The sequence below is a fragment of the Sceloporus undulatus genome, chromosome 2 (genome assembly GCF_019175285.1).
Source record: "Sceloporus undulatus isolate JIND9_A2432 ecotype Alabama chromosome 2, SceUnd_v1.1, whole genome shotgun sequence".
Lineage (NCBI taxonomy): Eukaryota > Metazoa > Chordata > Lepidosauria > Squamata > Phrynosomatidae > Sceloporus > Sceloporus undulatus.
The window spans coordinates 124,874,935-124,899,506 of NC_056523.1; the positions used below are offsets into that span (position 1 = coordinate 124,874,935).

The window sequence follows — 24,572 nt, forward strand, 5'->3', positions numbered from 1 at the left end:
ATTATTATTATTATTATTATTATTATTATTATTATTATTATTATTATTATCCCATTTCTCTGTGGAACATAACCCGGGGTGGCTTACAGTTAAAATAATACAATTCCACATCCCAATATCCCACCCCCTTAAAATAGCAATGAAACAGCACCCAGTTTAAACATACCTTAAAAGAAAACACTCAGTCAACAATGCTATAGCCATTGAGGAAGTAGACTTTAGTCTGGGAAAGCTCCTGCTGCCAACTTCTTTCTCTCAGTGAGTCTCAAAGGTGCCACAAAAGCTCCTGACGTACTTCTTGTTGTTGCTGATGTGTGCCTTCAAGTCGTTTCTGACTTATGGCAGCCCTGGCATGGGCTTTTCTTGGCACGTTTCTTCAGGGGCAAGATGCCCAGATGTCCTCCTTTTCCAGGACATGCCCTCCATTCCAACCTTCGGTCCAGGAGGAATTCCAAAACATCCTCCGTTTTGAGCAGGACTTATATTTCTAGGAGTGTATTGAGCTTTTCTTTGATGATGTCCTATATGTTGTCTTGAGTGTCTTACATTTGGCAGTGCCTTGTCCTCTTTTGTGGTTAGGCCATCTGGTCACCCTGTGTTCAGAGGAGGTTTGCAATGGCCACCCTCTGAGGCTGAGAGAGTGTGACTTGGCCAAGGTCGCCCAATAGGTTGCCCTGGCAGAGGAGGGGATTCAGGCTCTGGCTTCCAGAGTCAGAATCCAACAGCACCCAAACCACAACACCAGGTTGGCTCTCAAGGGTCACCTTAGGGTCACCATACCTCAAAAGCAGCTTGAAGGCCCACAACACTAAAGGGGTTATTTCTGCCCTGACTTACAGGGCGAGGCTTACGTGCCACAGGCGGGTCCTGGCAGCTGAGGGTCAGGATGGGACACGGGCAGCAGGAACAAGAGGAGGAGGCCAAACGCTCTCCTCCACAGTTAAGGAGAAACTGGTGGGAAATGTCTGTGTGGAAAAGCCAGGGGCTTTCCTCTGGAGGGGGTTAAGCTATATGGGGTGGACACAAAGAAAAGCAGGGAGGGACATTTGGTTTTTGAGGAGATACATTAGCAATAGCAATAGCATGTGCACCACTTCACAGTGGACTCAGCACTCTCTAAGCGGTTTACCATCTGTAAGCCAATTGCCCCCAACAAACTAGGTACACATTTTACTGACCTATGAAAAGATGGACAGTTGAGTCAGTCTTGGATCTCTGGGATCAAACTCACAACGTTTCTTGGCTACAGCGAATGAGGAAGGCGGCTATGAACTAGAAAAGATCTCCTAGAATGCAGAGATACACAACTGAGCATGAAAGTTAGAATCGTACAAGCCATTATATTCTCTGTTACTATCTATAAATGTGAGAACTGGACAGTGAAGAAAGTAGAAAGAAAACCAGCTCATCTGAGATGTAGTGCTAGAGGAGCATGTTTAGGATACCGTGGACAGCCAAATAGACAAACAAATCAGTGCTAGAACAGATCAAACCAGAAATGTCTCTGGAAGCCACAATAAAACAGAGGCTCTTGTACTTGGGCCCCATCATGAGAAGGCACAATTCACTGGGGGAAAAAAATAATGCTAGGAAAGGTGGAGGGAAGCAGAAAGAGAGGAAGGCCACATGCTAAATGGATGGACTCTATTAGGAAGGCCACAGGCCTGAGTCTGCAGGACCTAAGCAGAGCAGAAGAAGTTAGGGAGTCTTGGAGATGTATCATCCACAGGGTCGCCCTGAGTCAAGATCCACTCGAAGGCAGTTAATAAACAACAAAAACCAGCACTTAACCACTGTGCCAACATTGGAAAGGAAAAAAGAGTTGCTTCCCTCTGACTCTCCCACACGCTGTTGGGTGGAAGCAGGAAACAGGATGGTGGCTGTTGAGGCTGCATCTGCACTGCAGAAATAATCCAGTTTCAAACCACTTTAACTGCCATGGCTCAGTGCTGTGGAATTCTGAGAATTGTAGTAGCACCAGAGCTCTCTGACCACTACAAGAGCTCTGCTGCCACACAGGGTGACCAGATGTCCTTCTTTTCCAGGACATGTCTTACATTTCAACCTTCTCTGTAGCAATGCAATGCTATGGAATTCTGGGAATTGTAGTGGGTTGTGGCACGCAGGGTGACCAGATGTCCTAACCACAAAGGAGGACAAGGCACACCATTACATGTAGGACCTTCAAGGACAAAGGAGGACATTACCAAATGCAAGCTAAAAACACTAATATAAATGAAAATTCATGCTTCTTATGCCTGCTCAAAATGGAGGGCCTTTTGGAATTCCCCCTGGACAGAAGGTTGAAATGAAGGACATGTCCTGGAAAATGGGGATGCCTCGTCACCCTGTTTGGCACCAGAGCTCTCTGACCAGGGTGACCAGACCTCCTCCTTTTTCAGGACATGCTTTCCATTTCACCCTTCTGTCCAGAAGGAATTTAAAAATGTTCTCCATTTTGAGCATGGCTAAGAAGCATGGATTTACATTTTTGGGGCTTTTATTTGGGAATAAGAAAGAAGTCCCATAATAAAGAAGTCTTCTTTCTGTCCCCAAATTTCTAACACTAAAGAGAGTGGCACACCATATATACTCGACTATAAGTCAACCTCATGTGTAAGTCGAGGGCAGGTTTTGGGGCCACAATTATGGATTTTGATAAGTTGAAGGTAAAACCTAGGGTCACATAACAAAGGATCTAAAGCACGAAACAAGGAAAAACAGTGCCAAAGAACTTAACAAAATTCAGGCAGGCCTAACTTTGTGCTCATCCTAAAAGCTGAATGGATAAGAGAATAGAGTGGGGTCAGTGGTTCCAGGGCAGATTATACTCTTGCCTTTGATCAGAGGATGGTTCGTTTTTTAAAATAAGAGTTAAAGTATAGTACTAACATTGACCCGTGGATAAGTCAACTCTCGTTTTTGGGGTCAATTTTTTGATTAAAATTTCTAGACTTAAAAATGAGTATATACAGTACTTCTATTTACTGTGTCTACATAGTCTTGGCCACTTTGCTTACCCCTTGTCTTTGTTATTGTTGTGCGCCTTCAGCTTTTTCCGACTTATGGCAACCCTAAAGCAAACCTGTCATGGGCGTTTCCTGTCAAGTTTCTTTAGAGGGGCTTTGTCATTGCCAGCCTCTGAGGCTGAGAGAGTGTGACTTGCCTAAGGTCACTCAGTGTGTTTACACAACCCATCCAGTGATGCCTAAATTGTACAGTATTTATAAATGCTCAACTGAAACGTTGTTACCACAATACTAGAAATATGGGGACTGAAGGAAAATTTCATTGAGGGCAGAATTCTTATTTGGGAGGCAATGGCCTCACTTTGGCCTCTTCTTGTAACTCTTCTCCCCCCCCCCCCCCACATCTCCCTCCATTTCTCAGCCCTAAGACACCACCCTTTTATCAGGTAAAAGAAAATCTTCCAGACTATCCCTAGTAAGGGAGAGGAGTGGCTTCTCTAAGGCTGCATCTACACTGCAGAAATAATACCGTTTGACACTGCTTTAAGTGTTATGGCTCCATGCTGTGGAATTCTCAGATTTGTAGTTTGGTGCACTCTTTAGCCTTCTTTGACCGAGCGCACTGGGGCCACAACAAACATATTCCCAGGATTCCATAGGATAGAGCCAGGGTAGCTAAAGTGATGTCAAATTGCATTAATTCTGCAGTGTGGCCGCAGCCTTAGAGGAGGCAATCCCATACTGTCTCAGCCATCTTGGAAGCAGGTCCTGACTTTCCCTGCTTTACTTGAGAGCCCAGTTAGAGAAGGGGAGATCTGGTAACGTGTGTGTGTCAGCTTTGTTCAAAGCCAAGGTAGGAAGAAAATTTCAACTCAACAGTCTTGGTGTATTTGTTGTTGTTGTTAAATGTACTGTATTTGAGTTGACTCCTACTCATGGTGATCAAGTGTATGAGACATCTCCAAGACTCCATGTCCTCTATTGCTCTGCATAGATCCTGTAAATTCAGGCCTGTGGATTTCCTGATTGAGACTATCCATCTAGCATGCTGTTTTCCTCTCTTTCTATTACCTTCTACCTTTCCTAGCATTATTGTCTTTCTTAATGATTCATGCCTCCTCATAATATGTCCAAAGGAGGACAGCCTCAGTTTCATCATCTTGGCTTCCAGGGAGAGTTCAGGCTTGAGCTGTTCAAGTACCATTTGTTTCTTTTTGGCCATTCGTGGTATACTCAGCACTCTTCTCTAGATCCAATCTCAATTCTTTTTAACCAAAGAAATGGAAGGGACCGGGAGGTGATTTTTACTCCAAGGAATTCAGCTCATCAGTCGTCTATATATTTTTAAAAATCCGTTGTTGCTCTCCATATTTGTTGGCATATTTTAGTTAGGGCTAGAGTTGATTCCTTCTGTGTGGATTTGAACTTCTCTTTGAGTTCCTAAATGTTTTAAATTACACACATTTTAGCATGGGAAGAAATAAAGTCGTGCAACCTGGTATGAAACAATGATGTGAATGGGTGCAGGTTTACTTAAAAAAAATCAATAAAATGGAGAGAGAAATTTTCAGTTGAACCCACCACTGGATACAGTTTAAAAGGTATAAATCTAATGATTCTGAGAGCCTTTAAACTTACAACTGAAATGTAGTACTCAAGTCTAGATTTTACAATGCATTGTCTTGCTCTCTCAGCCTTAGAGGATGGCAATGGAAATCCCCCTCTGAAGAAACTTGCCAAGAAATGGGTTTGTCTTAAGGTCACCATAGGTCAGAAACAACTTGAAGGCAACAAACAAACACAACAACAAATAACAATCCTGTGAGTGGCATATGAAAGCATAAATCCAACTTGCTTTCATATGGCCCGGCACAGACAGGCCTCGTGGCACATCTTGATGATGTGCTAGGGTTGCCTCGGGGTGTCGCTTACAGACGCCCCGCAACCCTAGCATGTCTTCTATACATCAAAATGGTGGCGCCCTGTACAGATGGACGCTGCCATTTTGATGCGACGGATGCCTAGCATCCGCACATTGCGGCACCATAATGGCGCACTGCAGCATCATTATGGCACCGCAAAAAGAACCCACTTTTTGCGGGTCCTTTTTGCTCCGCGAGGAAGCCGTGTGGTTTGTCCGCTGGGCTTCCTCACGGAGCAAACCAGGGCACCAGCAGACCGCCCTTTTTGGGCGCTCTCTACTGGGACATATGTCTCTTTTTTGTCATTGTGGAGGTTGGAGTTCTCTATCTTTCTCATGTGATGACCCCAACCCAAAAGGCCTGTGTTATTTGTATTGGCTCCCACTCCAACATAGCATTTAGTGGCTGGTAGAGAACAGATGATAGCTGAGAAGCATCTGGCTGTGTGGCTATAACCTAGATGCACAACAATTCAAACTACAGGAAAAGAGATTCCAGCTAAACATTAGGGATAACTTCCTGATGGTAATAGCTGTTCTATCATGGAACACACTCCTTTTGAAAGTGGTGTTTTCTTCTTTGGAGGTTTTTAAACAGGTTGGATGGCCATCTGTCAGGGGTACTTTGATTTTGTCTTCCTGTATGGCAGAAGGTTGGACTGGATGGCCCTTATAGTCTCTTCCAACCCTATAATTCTGTGATGAAGGCTTCCTCTGGGACCTCCTGGGGGTCCTCCAGAAGTCTTTGAAGATGACATCATCATTGTATGTTTGTCTATACTGTATAGCCAGATGCTTCTCTGCTGCCCACCTGCCATTCTCTGCCAGTCAGTAAATGGCTGTGGGGGTCATGGGACATAGGTGACTCCTGTGGGAGAGGGGGAAGTATTATAGTTCTGGGCGGTGGAACTTTACCATCCAATGCTAGATCTTGGACTAACTGTCTTTTATTTATTTTTATAAAAAGATAAGCACTGTGAATGAAAATAAAGAGATTATTTCAGTAGTAGCTCATGAACCAAGCAGAGGAGAGGCACTCTGTCTCACCCCAAAATGGTAGAAAGAAGTGCCCCTTTACTCAGTCATCAAGCCATCACTAGTTATATGAAGAAAGCTGTGCACAATCTCTAGCCTTAAGTAAGGTGCTTACAGTCTCTAGATGTGAGACAGAGTTATGATTTGGGAGACAAAAGTCATGACTGTGTAACAGGTTTTAGGAAGAGCCAAACGAAAGTGCAGAAGTGAAATGCACCACCCTAATTTCTCTTTCAAACTTCCTATTTATTGCTTTCAAATAAGGCTGCAGTCCCATACACACTTGCTTGAGAGCGAGTTTTACTAAACTCTGTGAGAATGTCTGAATAGGTATGAACAGACACTGTTTGAGATTTACTCCTCTTTTGTTTTCTTCAGATTTTGCTATCTCTCCCACAAAATGAAAAAATAGAGAGGGGAAAAAAAGACTACAGTATTTCCTTCAGATCTGTCTACAAGGCAGGTTTGACCGAAGGGGGAAAAAAACACACTTGCTGAGGAAAGTGCTTTCAATGCACCCATCTTTTTTTATTACTGTTGTTTATTTTATTAATAATATTTGTAGTTTTTGGTAATGCTATCATAAAGCAAAGCCCTATTTATTTTTAAAACAGATGAAATTGAAGAAAGTGCATACTTGAAAGCTAACTGAGAGACGTTTGTATTTGTAGTTAGTATCAGGAATATGGAACATAAATTTTAGAATGAAGGCATTATAGCATACTGTATTATAGTTTTCAGGTACAATCTGATGCACAATTACCACAGAGTAAACTCCATTGAGTACAGTGAGATTTATCTAAGAGAAAAGATACAAAGGATTGGGTGGTGTATTATTGCCACACATTAACAATAATAAATGTCATCATTACCCTGGCACTGCATCTGTATGCTAGAAAAGTCATTGGTTGAATTGCTGCTTGTCGCCAATTTAAAGATACTTGTCTGGAAAAAGGTTGGCAGTCCTATGTGTAACTCCCTAGAATTTATTATCTTCCCAGAGACTGAGAAAGAAGCCAAGATCTCATTTAACTGGCAAACCCAACTAGGTTTTGTTTTTGTTTTTTTGTTTTTTGGTCATATCAAGCCTTCACTTGGGCACTGAAGCCGCAAGATTTAGAGAAATTAAACATAAGAGTGATACTCTAAATCTCAAAACTGTTAAACCAGTCTTTCCTTGAGACATTGTATGCAGTTTTGGAAAAGTTGAGGGTGGCTGTGACACCAGCCAGGAAGAATTTATTTTCTACTTGAGGCATTTTTTTATTTTTCTCATGTCAAGGACTTATTGGAATTTCACATTCTTTGACCCTAGTTGGGTTTGCCAGTTAAATGAGATCCAAGGAAGGGGGACCGGGGATGTCAGCCGTGTTCTAGGATTGGTTGGGCTTCCTCTCTCCACAGACAATGTGGTTCCAGCATTCCAAAATTGAGTACCTCTTGTTATAGACTGAGTTCTAGATCTGCTACCTGCCTATGGCTTAGTTTCTCTGAGGGTGCCTATCAGCCAGAATGCCAGAAAAGGACATCACAGAGATATGAGTTGCTATTTCTAGACATGTGATTTGACAGTGTATTGGGAAAAATTTCCACCTACTTCAAATGCTCCTCTGAGCAATGTTGTTGAGTATTGGGAGTCTCTTAACTCAGGATAGCCTCACACTGTGTCACGATAGCGCATCAAACAATGTGTGTGTTCGTAAGGAGGGGAAAGCAACTGATCACAGTACTGTACTGTATTTGCAAGACTTCCACATATCAACCTAAATTAAGTTGATTCAATTTAAGGTTTGTGGTTTTAGAAAACAGGTGATTTTCAAAAATGAATTTTCAGCTGAATTTTCAGCTGAATTTATTTATTTATTGGATTAATAATAATAATAATAATAATAATAATAAAATAAAATAATTTTATTTATATACCGCCTTTCCAGGGATCAAGGCGGTTTCACAACATAGCACATATCAACAATAAAAACCATTAAAAACATCATAATAACAAATCATACAGTAAACAATTTCACGCTAGCTCAACAATGCTGCTAAGAGGGAGAAGAAGAAGGGGGTACATCAGGGGTCATCAGGGGTCAGGGATATGCCTGCTGGAATAGGTGTGTTTTTAGCCCCTTTTTACATTGTTCCAGCAAGGCAGCCGAGCAGAGCTCACCGGGAAGCGAGTTCCAGAGCTTGGGGGCCAAGGTAGAAAAGGCCCTCTGCGTGATGGTGACATATCTAGCCTCTGGAACCCTTAACAATTGCTTCCCGGCAAATCTGAGTGTGCGGGGCGGATTGTATGGAGAGAGGTGGTCCTCCAAGTACCCTGGGCCCAAGCCACCTTTCTTACAAAATGAGATTCAAGGTGGCTGTACACACATTTAATCACTGTGCATTCATGTGAAATCAGGTGGCTTGCTTTTGTGCATCAAATTCTTGCAGGCCACATGCAATTCCTGTGTAGTCCACAGTGGCAGAAAGTGTGGGTCATAGAAAATTGGCTTAATAAAGAAATATGAAAATTAGCATTTTGCCTGTACACACAACCCCTTAACTTCTTTTTTCATGGTATGAGCAAACCATCCAATAAGGCAGTATTTTTTAACCATAGTTTCTGGTTTCATCTAAACTAGAAAAATATGGTTACCAGCTCCAGAGCAAGCCAGGATTTTAAGCTAGTTTAATATCTTCACCTGTTCTAAGCATCCCATTTCAGATTAAATGGAAAACTATGGTTAATCAGTGGTTTCTTGGTTCATTCCTGGCTTGGTTCATTCCTGGCTGTGTGGAAGGGAGAAGCTTGTTCATGTTTCAGTTTATTAAGCTGAGATAGCATCATGTGAACCTACTCAAGGCATCACATGAGTGACAGGCATCTTCTCTATTCTTGGCTATATAATGCCCACATTATATTTTATTTAAGTGTTCTTTCTGGTATTTATTTGAATTGGACATCTGGGAGAATCCACAGTGTGAGCTTAAACATGAGGAAGTGAGGCTATTTGATACCCAAGATGTCCACACCAGGGACTTGCTTCTAGAAAATCATGCTTACAAATAAGGGCCATAAGTTGGTCACAAAATGACTGGGATGTGTGTCCAAACTGCATTTTGTTGCAAGTCCTGAAAGCAAAATAAAAAAGTGAATTCTCAAGACTTCTTTGTTCTATTTCAGGATGTGAGGAGAGTTGCCAGCTGCCATGGGGAAGGGGTCTCTTTAGCAGCTGACATTTTTCTCAGCATGTTGCTGTACACACATTTCTATACTTTTGAGGTATAGGAAAAAGCTGGCAACCCTAGATGTTAGATGCTGCGATATGTAGTTTTAAAAAAGAGCCAGGAGTAATGTTTTTATGTGAAATCTGCTTAATAGTGGCTTTTGTGCTTTGGGCATAAATGATGCAGACTAGAAAATAAAGAAAATAAAATGGGATGCTGGGGGCCTATTTAGAAAAGCAGAGCATTCCTCCTCGTGTACAGTGCTATTTTCAGGTCCTGGATTGCTGGCTGCCACACTTGTTCACATGGAATGTTCAAGCCCTGAGATGGCAATGTCTGTCCAGTCACCATCCACACAGCTAAGAATGGGGCTGAGTGTCAGTGAAGTTTGATTTTCCATTGCAAAGTGTTACTGTACTTGCCTCACCAATTTTAGCTGCTGGGTATTTCCCCAGCATCAATATGAAAGATTTGCTTTCTTTGGTTCAAAACACACAGCAGAAGTAATCCAGTTTGACACCTCCCTGGCTCAGTGCTAGATAATTCTAGAAACTGTAGTTTTGTGAGACATTTAGCCTTCTCTGTCACAGAGCTTTGATACTACAATAAACTGCAATTTCCAGGATTCCCTAGCACTGAGCCAGGGCACTTAAAACTGTCTCAAAATGGATTATTTTTGTAGTGTGTTTTGGACCTTTGATGCTGTCACTCATTCTGGATAGGATTTCTCACCAGAATTCAACTGTCAATGTATTGCTTTAGTAGTCCAGATCATTCCAAGTGCTGTGAACTAGATAGTCACAGTGCAAAAGCCAGGAAATGGGATGGAATGCATATTTGTCCATCTGTGCAAAATGTTGATGTTTGTGCCTTCAGCCTGAATACTTGGCAAGTTTGCCATTACCCTTCTCTGAGGCTGAGAGAGCATGATCTGCCCAAGGTCACCCAGAGGGTTTCCATGACTGAACCTTGGTCTCCCGCAGCCTTAGTCCAACACTCAAACCACTACACCACAATGGCTCTATACAAAATACTACATTAAATACCTGTGCAAAGTGCAGTGGAACCAGGGAATGAATAATCTCAGTTGTTGCCACTGACTTTATCTGCTCCCCAAAACTGAGACTCAAGGTGGCTTGCAAATTAAAAATAAACACAATATAGCTAAAACATACAAAGGATTAATATTAAAAAGCAATTAAAGTGTCAATAACTTTAAAAGCAATTTAAAACATACAATTTAAAAAAATAATGTTTAAAGAACAGTACAGATAAAAGCAGTGCAGTACCCTATTAAAAGTCCCCTTTTAAAAAAAAATTAACTTTTAAAGGCAACTCTTGTGGAGACTGAAATACTCTTATGAAGTATGTATATATTGCTCAATTTGGGGACAGGTCAGTGATGCCAGAGTCTTAGCAAATGTAAGCTGGAGTAACTCCATTAGCCCCCCCCCCCCCCCCATGGAAGGAAGTAGTCCATATGCCTACTTTTGTTGTTTCGCAAGGATCACATTCAGTTGTTTCATAAACAAACTGTGAACGGACAAATCTGGATGAGTTGTTACCATGACAGAACAGGGCAATATTAGAGGCTAGTGAAAGATCACACTCTATATCTCATCACAAAATACTGTTTTTTTCCACTGGAAGCACATGACGTGATACGAGTAATAGTAATAATAATAATAATAATAATAATAATAGCAGAGTAATATCTTCATTGTGTGTGTTTATGTGCCTTCAAGTCACCTGTTACTAGGACCACTAAAATGACACAAAAGAGATGAACTTTTGAATTCTTCATGAGGATGGGTATTGGGGAAAGGGATTTGTTGGGTGGGGGGCAAATGTCAGGTTTGAGGCCTGGTTTTGCTTAACTCCCCCTTTTTTCCAACACCCAGTCAGGAGGAGAGTTTTGAAGAAGTCAAAAAGGAGCTTTTCTGTGTCTTCCACTGTGTACTGACTTCCTCTTACAGAAATAGTTCTCCATTGGAAGCTATAGTTCTTCTTTCTCTTACCTGGGAGTCACTTGTGCTCCAGTGCTTTGGTGAGAACATATGTCATGGTGGGGGAAGTACCTGAATTTCAACACATACAGTTATTTCTGCTTTCTCACATCATTCAGCTCAGGAAATTAATCAGCCTTGCCATTATACACAATGATTCCATACCCTGACCCTCCTTTGCCCTTCCTTACACTGCCTACATTTTGATGTTTAATTCAAGTGGCATGTCTATATTTGAAATCAATGACAGTGTGCCTGAGCTAGTGGTACATGGAGAGTGCCATCTTAGAGGTTTATCCAACTTTCAGTTTTCCCAAGTTTCTGCCCTTCTTCCTCCCCTTTCTTACATCACCAGGCTAGACTACTTTAAAACAGAAGGGTTTCTATGACTGAGACTGTTAATGTCTTAGTAGTCTAGGAGTTCTGCTGACATTCAGATAATCCAAGAGCTTGTTCCCACTAGGGGAAACCCCGCGTTCTGAATCGAATTCATTAGGAAGCGTTCCCATTAGGATTCGGTTTAAATCTAGAACAGTTCTAGACCAACCCGGAATCGTTCCCACTAGAAATCGAATCCAGAAGCGGGTTAAAATTTAAATCCGTGTTTTCCTCATTTAACGCGTGTTAAAAAAACACTAGGGTCCTACCTAGTGTTTTTCCCTTGATTCGAGTTAGGAACCGGAGTACTGTATTTAGATGAGAACGATAGCATTTGAATCGGGCTAGAAGGATGGGAGGAGCTGACTGCGATGGGGGCTGTCCTTGGGGGAGTTGCCCTTTCTGTCCCCATCCGTCGTGGCTGTCGCCATTTTTGCTTCCCTCACCCCTTTGTTCGCTGTGGTCTTTCAATAAGAGATAAGGATTATTTTTATTTTTTATTTTAATGGTTTACAGGCGCTTAATCTCTTCAGCGCTTTAAGCGCCTGAAGTCTCGGCTGCTCCAGCGCCTGCATCTGCAAAGGACTACAAGGCTTCTCCCGGTGGATTGCAACCTCCCCTCTGTGTGGGGAGAGCCCATTTCTAACGGAGGAGAGGCAGGAAGGGAAGGCTCCTCTCAAAGAGGCATTCCCTGCCCGCTTGGGCTCTGATCGCGCCCAGGCAGGGAAGGGAAGCCTCCTCGCGAGGAGGCATCTGATCTCGCCCAGGCAGGGAAGGGAAGGCTCCTCGCGAGGAGGCATCTGATCTCGCCCAGGCAGGGAAGGGCTCAGATCAATGGGGGGGGGGATAGAGCCTTTCTCCCTCTCTTTCTCAAACGGAATCTGCCTTCTCCTCCAACCCTAGAAAGAGAATCTTTGGGAAGAGTGCTCCCTTTTTCCCAGGCAGCCTCCCATTGAATCTCTGTGGGCTCTCATAGGATTCTGCGGCGTTCTTAGGAGACATGAAGCAGGATGCTGCCCTGGAAAACCAATCCCATAGTTCCTCTGGAGAGAGCTTTGGTTTCCTACTAAATTCGCATTGCCAGCAGCCTCTTTCATTGATCTCTGTGGCTCTCTGAAGGGATTCTGCCTGGCTGTCTTAGGAGACATAAGCAGGGATGCTGCCCTGGAAAACCAATCCCATAGTTCCTCTGGAGAGAGCTTTGGTTTCCTACTAAATTCGCATTGCCAGCAGCCTCTTTCATTGATCTCGTGGGCCTCTGAAGGATTTCTGCCTGGCTGTCTTAGGAGACAGAAGCGGGGATGCTGCCCTGGAAAAACCTATCCCATAGTTCCTCTGGAGAGAGCTTTGGTTTCCTACTAAAATTCGCATTGCCAGCAGCCTCTTCATTGACCCTGTGGGCTCTCTGAAGGGATTCTGCCTGGCTGTCTTAGGAGACATGAAGCGGGGATGCTGCCCTGGAAAACCTATCCCATAGTTCCTCTGGAGAGAGCTTTGGTTTCCTACTAAAAATTCGCATGGCCACAGCCTCCCTTCATTAAATCTCTGTGGGCTCTCTGAAGGGATTCTGCCTGGCTGTCTTAGGAGACATGAAGCGGGGATGCTGCCCTGGAAAACCAATCCCATAGTTCCTCTGGAAAGAGCTTGGGTTTCCTACTAAATTCGGAGGGAAAATGTATATAAGGCAGACAGCGCTTATGACGTTTGATCGTTTAAGCGCCTTGATTGGTCCATTTTAAAAAAAACCGCCAAAAATAAATCGAATCAGAAACGGTCACAGAGATGGAAACGATGTCACAGATAAATCGATTCAGATTAATGCGGGTTACCGTTACGTCATTCTGACGTAGTATTGATTGACAACTCCAAATAAGGTATGGAGGAGAAGAATCGCTTTATTTAAACACCGATTTCATGCCAAGTGAGAACGCTTACTGAACGCTTGCAGGTAAAAAATCCGAATTAAACAAGCAGATGGGAACGATGAATAAAGCGATTCTGAAAGCGGGATAACAACTGTGTTATTTTAATTCGATTTTATTAAAAACGTTTTATTTTAATTCGTATCAAATCCTAAGTGGGAACAAGCTCCAAGTCAGACTCTGGCTTACCTTGACATGTGCAGCCTCTCACTGTGACAGTGACAGTCACTGTTTACTTAGAAATAAGTCAGTGAGGCTGACACACAATAAGGCTGAGAGTGTAAAGAGATCTTTTGTCCCAAGAAGCAGAGAGTAGGGTAAGTTATGAAAGAAAGAAAGAAAGAAAGAAAGAAAGAACCTGTATGTGTGTATATTTTTTTTTACCATACTCTTCAGCTGAAAGGCTCCAAAACATATGCAATTTTTAAAAAGGGGTTGGGTGGGAAAGCCTGTCTAAAGTGCTTTCCAGGTATTGTTGAGTGACAGCTTCCAGCAGCCACAGCTAGCAAAAACCTTGGTCAGAGACTATGGGCTTTATCACACAGGGAAAATTGGAAGGTTAACTGAAGGTTAATCTGGGGTCATCCAAGGTATTTCACATAATTTTGCAAAATAATTCCAAACAACATCACATGTAATCCAAACACAACCCAAACGCAATCGCAAGTCATCCCAGGAATAGCTGCATTTGGAAAAATATCACATTTATAAATACTTTTCCACGGTGAATTCGCAGTCAATTTGCATATGCATTAGTATGAAACGCATCTAGTTTGGCCATGGGATTTCTCCCGTGAATTAGCAAACATGCTAATTCATAGTGAAGAAGCCGATGGGTAAATACTCATGTGATGAATTCATTTGCATTTGCACTGCTTTCTCTTTCGGATGGACGCTGTGCTCATCTGTGTGTGTGATAAGCTACTACGTAATTTCATGCATTTTCGCATTGGCCCCACTTTCTTCTTCTTTTGGGACAGTGATACATTCCTCAGTGTGAAAATGTCCTATGGGAATTGTAATCCAACAAAATCTGAAGGGCTCACAAATTCCTCATGGCCTGATTTCAGAGATGATACAAAGAGAACAAGAAACATGGCAAAAGAAGAAAAAAGCAAACCCAGGCATCAGTTCTTAAAGAAGCTTAAAACAGAAGAGCTTGGAATGACCAGCTGGAAACAGTCTCAAGGGAAGAGAAGCCTGAAGGATCTGATCTTTTAGGAGGGGTGATGGAAAGGTCCTGTTGCCTCCCATTTCCTCTCCCTCTGCTGCAGCTTGCAGGAAGGTTCCATTATCACAGCCCGGCACACAGCAGGTTGCTCTTTTCTGGCATTCAGATAAGTGGTGGATTGAGTTTCACCTGTTTCATTTCTTTGTGTCAGGTTGCTGTTAAAAGAAAAGGAGTGGAGATAGATCTCCACGTTTTCCTTCCTAGATTGCTATTCAGAGCACAGAATATTTTTTTTTCTTTTAGAAAAGATAATAGCTCTATAACCAGCAACTGTTCCTGTACTGAGCTGAAAAATCTGTACCATTTGATTAAGATTTATTAAAGGGGGAAATTGGCAACTCCTACATTTATAATAAATCAGCTCAAAATCTAGCCACCATAATTTGCATGCATTGTCAAGCAAGCATGAATGGCCTCAACTGGACACAGTGTACCATAAACTCAGTAATACAAACTAACTAGTTAAAATTATCAGGTGGAAATATTATAACAAAAAGAGGCAACATAATTACAGTGTTTAAGCTAAAACGTCTGACTTCAGTTAGAATGTCAATGTAAACCTAATTCCATAATTAATTAATTAATTAATTAAATTCTAAGGAGCTGACATATTTTACAGTCATTTATTCTTCCCCACCTCAAGCCCATTTGTAAAAAGAATAAAGGGTGTATATTACTGAAACAAGACAATTCTTTACCTCTAAAAAAACTGAAGGATTTCATAAAGTTGTAGAGCATTCAAAATCCACACAATGACCCACACTCCACTATGTTAAGAACCTAATTTCCAACAATTTAGTCCTCTACAGAACACATTTTGTCATAAAATCAGTTGTGAGTCCAAGCTGGAATATAAACATTCAAACTGTTGCTGAATAATAAACTTTATACTAAAGTTAAGATAATATTAACTGAGATGTATTTGTGTGAACCTATTAAGGTCTGTTTAACTATACTTAAACCCTGCAAATTTACAATGAAAAGAAGGAAGAATCATCATAAAACTAATGGTTATGAATTTGATTTTGAAATGTGCTTAATTGGCATAAAATAAAAATATGGTTAAGTGTTGGACTGGAGCTTGGAAGATCCAGGTTCAAGTCCCTATAGAGCCCTGAACCTCATTGGGGAACCTGGAACTATTTGCTTATCTCTCGGTTTGATCAGTTTCATGAAGAGGTTGTTGAGATATGGCTTAGAGAAGAAGAGTCATGTATAGTATTCTACTTTGAGCTCATTAGAGGCACATAATGTCAGGAAATGACATTGGTGTGGCCACTAGGGGGAGCTGTTGTGCAGATAATTTACAGTTCCAGTGGCAGCTAATGTGTCAGCATTCAAACAGTGCATCATCGGAATGTTGATGCAACTGTCAACTGTCAGTTCTCAATTGTCACTGAGAGACAGTTGGTGCCTATGAGTAGGCTGTGTCTGTTACTGAGGGGCAGTGAGATGGTTGCGTGTTAATGTGGCTGCCTCAGAGGTTGTGTTATTGTTGGTTGGTGTAAATAGTGTGTATTAGAGACGGATGTCCAATACACTGTGTATATCTATGTTGTAAATACTGCAAAGGAAGATTAAAGCCCTCGTTTAGAGTGAAGACTTGTAAGAGTCGTTATTAGTTGAAGACATCTTCACAGATTCCTTCTTCTTGGCGTCCTGTCGACGTGGATGAACTCTGCAGGTGGTCATGGTGGACACTGCGCGTCATTTCCATAGGTCCCAACAAGGGTTATGGGCGCAGCACACAGGCCACAACACATAAGTATAAATAATGAAGTAAATCAGTGTTTTTCCCCAAAGAAGGATTTTTCACCCAGAAAAAAATCTTAAGGAAGACTTCAGTACAGTCATAATTGCATATAATGCCTACTCCAGCTAAATGAGGGTTAGAAATACTATAGATCCAGGTAAGAAACCATATATGCATGTGTGCAAATCATTAATTTTCCTATAAGGTGGTTTAAGAAATGAATATGGCTATAGAAATTATTCCTTGTTTTAGTTCATATATTCTTTATTAAATAAAAAATTAAATCAACAAGCAATAAGAACATATTGAATGTGTTTCTTGTATTCTGATGCTAATCTTGTATTCTACACCATTGTGGTTTCCTGTTCTGTACGTAGAAACATTATTTTGGAAGCCTTTACTCTATGACTTTTACTGGGGGTCCTTGTGGGGATCAAGCTAAACAATGAGGGAGAAGAAGGAGATGAAAATACAGTAGCCTGTCTACATTCGTTGGTGTTAGGGGCACAAGATTCCAATGAAAGTGGAAACACACACACACATTTTTTTTTACCTTCCTAGAAGCTCTAGATCAGGGGTAGGCAACCTTTTTGAGCCGGGGGCCGGGTTGCTGTCCCTCAGACAAATGGGGGGACCGAAGCCCAAAAATAAATAATTAAATATTTTTTTAGAAAATTAATTAAATAAATAAACCGGGACAAATGTAGGATGAAATTTTCAAATGGAGGACACTTTTTAAAAAAATATTGGAGGACACACGAAAAAATTTGCTGATTTAAAAAAAAATGTTAATATAAATGCATGTTTCTGAGGCTTCTATAGACAATTGCCCCCCTTGCCCACTGCTTGCCCCCTTGCCCCCCCTTGCCCTCCTCCTCCTGATAGGCCAAAGGCCCCACACCCTCACGCGAGAGGCCAAAGACTCCGGCAGCAATCGGCAGCAGGACCGGGCTGGGGCCGGTCCCAAGGCCTTGCTGGGCCGCATCTGGCCCGCGGGCCGCAGGTTGCCTATCCCTGCTCTAGATCCTGCACTGTAACTCCATGGCCAACATCTGCCAGAAGTTGACCGTAGAATTGTGCTAGAGGACCTACAGATGCCTAGAGAAGTGTTCTTTCTAGGAATTTCTACACCCTCCAGCATAACTTCTAGCAGATAATGTCCATAGGATTGTTCTGGAGGAACTAAAGATTCATAGAGAGAACATATTAATCAAATCCATGAACAATCAAATCTGCAATAGTGAAAGCCACAAATGGAGGCCTGAATATATAAGGGAGGGAATTTTTGGGTGGGGTTAGGGTTGCCATAAGGCAGGACCTCCAAACTGGGACAAATGTAGGACAAATGTAGGGCAACAGTTTCAAATGTAGGACACGTTTTTAAAAAATGGAGGACACATGAAAAAATTGATACTTTTTTAAAAATGTTAATATAAATGCATGTTTCTTAGGCATGCTCAAAATGGAGGACATTTTGGCATTATTCCTAAACAGAAGGCTGAAATGTACTTCTCTTTCTGGCCAAACCCCCCCCCCCCCATTCTACAAGTACATTTCCCACTCCCAAGCAGGCATAGTATTTGCAAGATCACAGGCAGACCCTTGTGCCATTGCAAACTACATTTCCCACTTCCAAGCAGACATAGCATTTGCAAGATCACAGGCAGACCCTTGTGCCATTGCAAACTACATTTCCCACTTCCAAGCAGGCATAGCATTTGCAAGACCACAGGCAGTCCCTTGTGCCTTTGAAAACTACATTTCCCACTTCCAAGCAGGCATAGCATTTGCAAGATCACAGGCAGACCCTTGTGCCATTGCAAACTACATTTCCCACTTCCAAGCAGGCATAGCATTTGCAAGACCACAGGCAGTCCCTTGTGCCACTGAAAACTACATTTCTCACTCCCAAGCCTTCTTAGGAATTCCCCCCTTCCACCTTTTCCTTGCCCCCTCCAACCCCCCCAAACCCCTCACCCCCTCTTTTTCCCAGGTATGTCTCAACTTAGGAGGGATTTATGGGACAGATCCAAAGCCTTTTTTCTTTTCTAATGGAAGCAAAGCCTTGAGAAGCCCTGGACCCCTGAGAAGAAGAGGAGGGGGGCTTAGAGAGAGGAAGAAAGAGAAAAAGAAGATGAGGAGGGGGAAGAAAGGAAGAAAAAGGAGAGGAGGAAGAGGAGGGGAAGAGGAGGAGAAGAAAAAAACGGAACAATAATAAGAAGAGAAGGAGGGAAAAGAGAAAGAGAAGGAGGGGAAGAACAAAAAGCAACTTGCCTGCAAAGCCCTCTCCGCTTGGAATTTGGAGCATGCCCAAATAAGGAAGCAGAGGGCTGGCCAATAGAGGCAGGGCAGTGCAGCAGACCCCGCCCCTGCTGGTTTCAGTCGTCCTGCTGCTGCTGCTCCAGGCATGCTTCACAGGCAGCGCTCTATAGAAGGCAGGCAGCAGCCCTGGGAGCTCAGAGTTGGGCAGCCACCCGGGGGCGGGGACGGGGGCGGGACGGGACCGGGCACGCCCCCCAGGGGGTGGGAAAGTCCCGCCCACCACCGTGAAATGGCAACCCTAGGTGGGGTGGATATTTGTTGGGGTGGATATTTTTGGTAGGATCAATCAAACATGGGTTTCTCAAAAATTCATGCTACTATTTTCTTCTTTCCTAAGCTCAAAAGAGGGAAAAGGGGTAGGGATAAAAATCATGTATGGCATTTTCCAGATTCAGTCTGGTGAACCTTTTAATTCAAGCATCTAACTTCATTTTAACTGACAGAAAGTACCCCACCCCCTCTGGTGTATCAGTTACATTTTAAGTATTATAGAATCAATAGGTTTTCCTCCTTTTTACAGCAAATGTAATTGAATTAGATTTTTTAAAAACTTATTAATAACATATGGGTTTAACACTTTTCAATTACCTTTCCTGTACCTGTTTTAAAAGCACAGGAACACAGGCTTTTTATTTATTTTCAACAACTTATTATTTGAGGCAAGTTCCTTCCAATATAGTGGTTTCACACTTGGAAATACTTATTTATGCATGAAAAGGCATGTGCAAGTAACTGCTGTCTTTTGGGCTGGCTAGAAGGCATCTGGATGTAGGAGAGAAGCCTATATGAAAATGCTTGTGCCTGTTAAATTTTGTTATTGGATATTTAAGTAGCATTGGGTTTGTCACACCCACTAAGTGGTTTTGAAATATGTGTGTAGGACCAGCCAGCTCACCCTTAAACTTACAGTTAGTGAATAGTTAAACTCTCAGTTTTCAGGGGAGTATTATTGTTGTTCTGGCACGCTGTATAACCAGACTTTGCCTCTCTTGTGACCCTACCTGAAGCTTTAGATCAGGGGTAGGCAACCTTTTTGACCCGGGGGCCGGGTTGCTGTCCCTCAGACAACTCGGGGGGCTGAAGCCAAATAAATAAATAAATAAATAAATAAATAAATTTTCCAAAAAATTTAAATAAATAAATAAACCGGGACAAATGTAGGACAAAAATTTAAAATGGAGGATACTTTTAATTTAAAAAATGGAGGACACGCCAAAAAAAATCTGCTGATTTAAAAAAATGTTAATATAAATGCATGTTTCTGAGGCTTCTATAGACAATTGCCCCCACTTGCTCCTCCTTGCCCCCCTTGCCCACCGCTTGCCCCCACTTGCTCCTTCATGCTCCCCTTGCCTGCCGCTTGTTCCTCCTTGCCCCCCTTGCCCGCTGCTTGCCCCACGTGCAAAGCCCCCACGCAGTTGCGCGGGAAGCCAAAGGCCCCATGCGCTTGCACGGGAGGACAAAGGCCCTGCGCGCTTGCGCTGGAGACCAAAGCCCCGCATGCTTGCGTGGGAGGCCAGAGGCCCCAGCGGCAATCTGTGGCAGGGCTGGGCTGGGGCAGGTCCCTAGGCCTCGGCAGGCCGCATGCGGCCCGTAGGTTGCCGACCCCTGCTTTAGATTGATCACTGCCCTCCTTTTGAATTTGGGCTCAAGAAAAAATAGTCAGTCAGTCCTGCCATCAGACAGCATGAAGCAGCTTCTTTTGACAATTGATTTTGCCTTACTTGACCACTTTCAAAAGATTCAGAATCAATTAAAAGTGACATTTGGATAGTTACAAACAAAACTTGGAAAAGTTGTTTATATTCATCTGACCCATCAGTAAAGACGTATTCTAACCTCATTTTGATGAGGAAGAGGGAAGAAAAGAATCCTAACTCATGCACAATCCAGGAGAGAAAGCATGCACCTTTTTGAGGATATTAGTTATACTAAAAAGGATCAAGAAGAATGCAGAGAGAGTTGACAGAAATCTTCAGTTTTTTTGACTTGATTAGCACCACATGAATGTATACATGAGGCAATATAATTGCATATTTTATCTATTATTTGTCAGAGAAAAAAATGCTGCATGTTGTAGTTGCATCCTTTGCCATATTCATGAGAGATTTTCTTCACTCTTGAATTTCAAAGGTCCCCCCCCCCCCCCCCTTTTTGGGGTATAGAAGAGGCATGTATATAGAAGGGATAGGAAACCTGTTATTTGGACTGCTCCCAATGACCCTAGTCAAGATAGCTTGTAGTGGGAATTATGGGAACTGCAATTCAGCATTATCCTGAAAGACCACAAATTAACTGGATTAGGGATTTCACTATATCCAATTGCTTGGTTCAGTGGACCCTTCAAATGAATGCAGTTTAAAAAAATGTAATACAAACATTTAATGAGTGGTGGAATAGCTGTCAATCTCCAGATCTTTTGAGAATCTTTTGGAAAAATACTCATAGTAATTTTGCATACTCATACTAAAGCTTTGCATGGTTTGTAATTCTCATGATGGAAGATATTGCAGAGTTCTGCTTGCCACACATATGTAAAAAAATCCTCCAGAGCCCTTTGAGAACAAGTCAACAGCCTTAAGCCAATCTGATCTAGTCAGTTTCTCACTCCTCTGCTACTGGATGGAGTTATCTCAAAGGCAGTTTATAACTATCCAGCCTTGACAGTTTCTGAGAAAAACTGGTAAAATGTACAGTCAGGCCTCCACGTTTGGTGGCTTTAGACTTTTGTGGATTTGATTATTCATGGATTTAATTAATGTGGTCTCTCTTGGACTTTCTAGGTCCTCTATTGTGAGTCTGCTGGTAGCTGACCATACAGTTATACTGGACAACCTAGAGATTCCTGGAGAAAACACTTATCTAGACATTTGTAGGTCTTCTAGCATGACTGTATAGCCAACCTCTGGCTGATGTCATCCTTACAGTTGTGGTGGGGGGCCTAGAGATTTCTAGAGAAGTATTCTCTCAGGTAGAAAAAAAGTGGTTTTTTATTTGCATTTTTTCCACTTTCATGGAAATCCTGTGCTCCTAATCCCAGTAAACATTGAGGGCCCACCGGACTTTTATTTTAGCAGGCCCAATGACTCCAGTATTTCCCCACCTCCACTGTTTTGCTAGTATCTTAACAACTCTGGTTCCATTGTGGTGAACCAAAGAAAATCAATACATTGCTACCAATCTATTACAGGAAGTGAGACCATAGTGGTTTTTGAGCTTGGCTTTCTAGCAGCTGAAATTGCACATTTAGTGTTATGTTAAAAGGGAAATCTCTGTCCTAGATCTATGCATAGAAGCCATATGTTTCCTGTATGCTACAATGATTGTTAGGCCTGATAACTAGACCTTTTGTTCCACTAGCCCACCCCCACCCCAATGCATACTCAAGTAGGAAATACAAATTAGGTATTTGATCACAAGAGGAGGCATGAGGTATATGTTATTACAATTCTGCATTCATAGCTTCTATTTGCCTTAGGAGATCTGAGTAGATAACATGGATATGAGTGGTTAGGGCATGAAATTTGATTTATTGTGGGGAAAAAGGAGGGTACATCTCCATTACAGGTTTTGAGACTTAACTTGTGTGATGCTCATGATACATGCAAAGCACAGCTGGTGTGAGAGAGGAATAACTGGGAAAATCTTCATTCTTCACCCACTCTTGTTCTTAGTGTGAAGAACTGTCTCCTCGTCCTCTCCTCCTCCCACAGAATTCCAGGATGCAAAATGCTCCAAAGAAAAGGATTTGCAGTTACAATAATTTTAACTCTTTGGTTTAGATAAGGGGAGAACACTGCTTGGGGACTGAAACCAATGGGAATTGTTTTGATTTAAAATTATACCATGGACTTAAATTAGTTTGTGGCCTAGAGTTACCTATAAAGCCCTAAATGGCTTGGGCCCAGGGTACTTGGAGGACCGCCTCTCTCCGTACAATCCGCCCTGCACACTCAGATCAACTGGGAAGCAATTATTAAGAGTTCCGGAGGTCAGATTAGTTACTACCACCAGGAGGGCCTTCTCTATCTCGGCCCCCAATCTCTGGAACTCGCTTCCCGATGAGCTCCGCTTGGCCACCTCACTGAACCAATTTAAGAAGGGGTTAAAAACACACCTCTTCGAGCAGGCATACCCCTGACTCCTGACTCCTGACTCCCGATGTGCTCCCCCTCCCCTCGTCAGCACTGTTGAGCTGGCACGAGATGTGGTTTTATTGCTGTAGTTGGTGTTCTGATGTTTTATATGTTTTGTATTTTGATGGTTTTAGATTGTATTTGCACATGTTGTTAACCGCTTTGATTTTTAGAAAAGCGGTATATAAATTAGAGTTGCTTGTACTTCCAAATGCTATTCAGTAAAAATTTGAATGTTTTCCCTCAGTAAAACGGAACATTTGGTCAGTAGGAGCACCGTCACTTATGCACGCAGCTAGTCTAGCATAGCCTGTGTGCGTCAGCACTAGCCTCATTTTCCCTCATCTCACCATTCTTTTTCAGCCCATTGAGTTGTATCATTTCTGGGGTCTGGGAAGGCCTGGGTTTTCCCCTTGTCTGAAATCACCACCACTAGCTCTGAAAATTCATCCTGTCTTGGCTGACCCATATACATGGCTGTCCTCAGCCCACTCATTGCGCTAGGCCTGACAAGATGAAGAAAATCTTAACTGTCTAGTAATCACAGTTTTACTAAATCTTCTTCTACATCTCTGTGACAAAAAGAATGAGCTGACAAGAAAAAGTGCACCCATGGCTTCTGTCCAGGGTGATCAAGGATCATAACCACAAAGGAGAACAAGGCACCGTAAAATGTAGGATGTTCAAGAAAAATGTGGTACATTACAAAATAAAAGCAAAAAATACTCATATAAATATAAATTTTTGGTTCCCACTTTGCTCAAAATGGAGGACATTTTGCAATTCCTCTTGGACAGAAGATTGGAAAGTAGGATGTGTCTGCTCCCAACTATTTGAAAGACTGTATCTTTCCATATGAACCTGCCAGAAGTCCAATATCTTTTAATGTATAAACAGGGAAACTTTTAATTGGAATATTGTATCTATCTTTTAAAAACTTTGCCTTTTAAATAATTTTATGTTGCTTTATGTGATGATTCTAATTGTTTTTTAAAAAAACATTTTCTGTTTTTTAAAGTGACTCTTATTTATTTATTTATTTATTTATTATAGTATTTATACCCCGCCCTTCAGCCCTAATAGCTATCAGAGCAGCTTACAATTATTATTTTCAATTAGACGGTTCCCTGCCCTCAAGCTTACAATCTAAAAGACACGACACAAAAGGAGAAGGGAACAGTGGTGGGAAAGAGGATGAGGTCCAGTGGTTCTTCTCTTCCTCTGAGGCATGGACCAAGGCAGATGGACTGGAGGGAGGGCATGTCTTCTTCAAGCTAGCCCTGATGGAGCTGGGCCTGCCTGGTCACTCTCTCGCAGGCCGGAGGATGGCAATTATGGAGGGAAGAGTCTTCCCTCTTTCTTCACCTTCGATACCACTTTGGAAAAAAGTTGGTATACAAATGAAATGATATGAAATGAATAAATATGACTAGGAGTTTTGCTTCAAGTAGTATAGACTCCTCAATTGCTGCATATTCAGCAATTGCTGCATATTTATATGCTGAAGGACCAGAGTTTGTATTCAGGAAACTCCCCCCTTTTGATGGCCCATTATCTGATGACTCTCTCTTTCAACAGTTGCAAATTAAGGACAAGTTCTATTAATGCGATAAGGGAACCACTATTACATCAGTTCTTGTTTAAGGAGGCTTGCTTGGGATTGACTGTGCATCCTGCTTGCAAGGG

At 42.2% G+C, this 24,572-nt stretch overlaps 1 protein-coding gene across 2 annotated transcripts in view; it reads left to right on the plus strand.

Moving 5' to 3' along the window:
* Window positions 1-24,572, plus strand: part of ADGRE5 (adhesion G protein-coupled receptor E5) — a 98,106-nt gene that overhangs the window by 996 nt on the left and 72,538 nt on the right. The gene's annotated exons all lie outside the window — the stretch shown is intronic.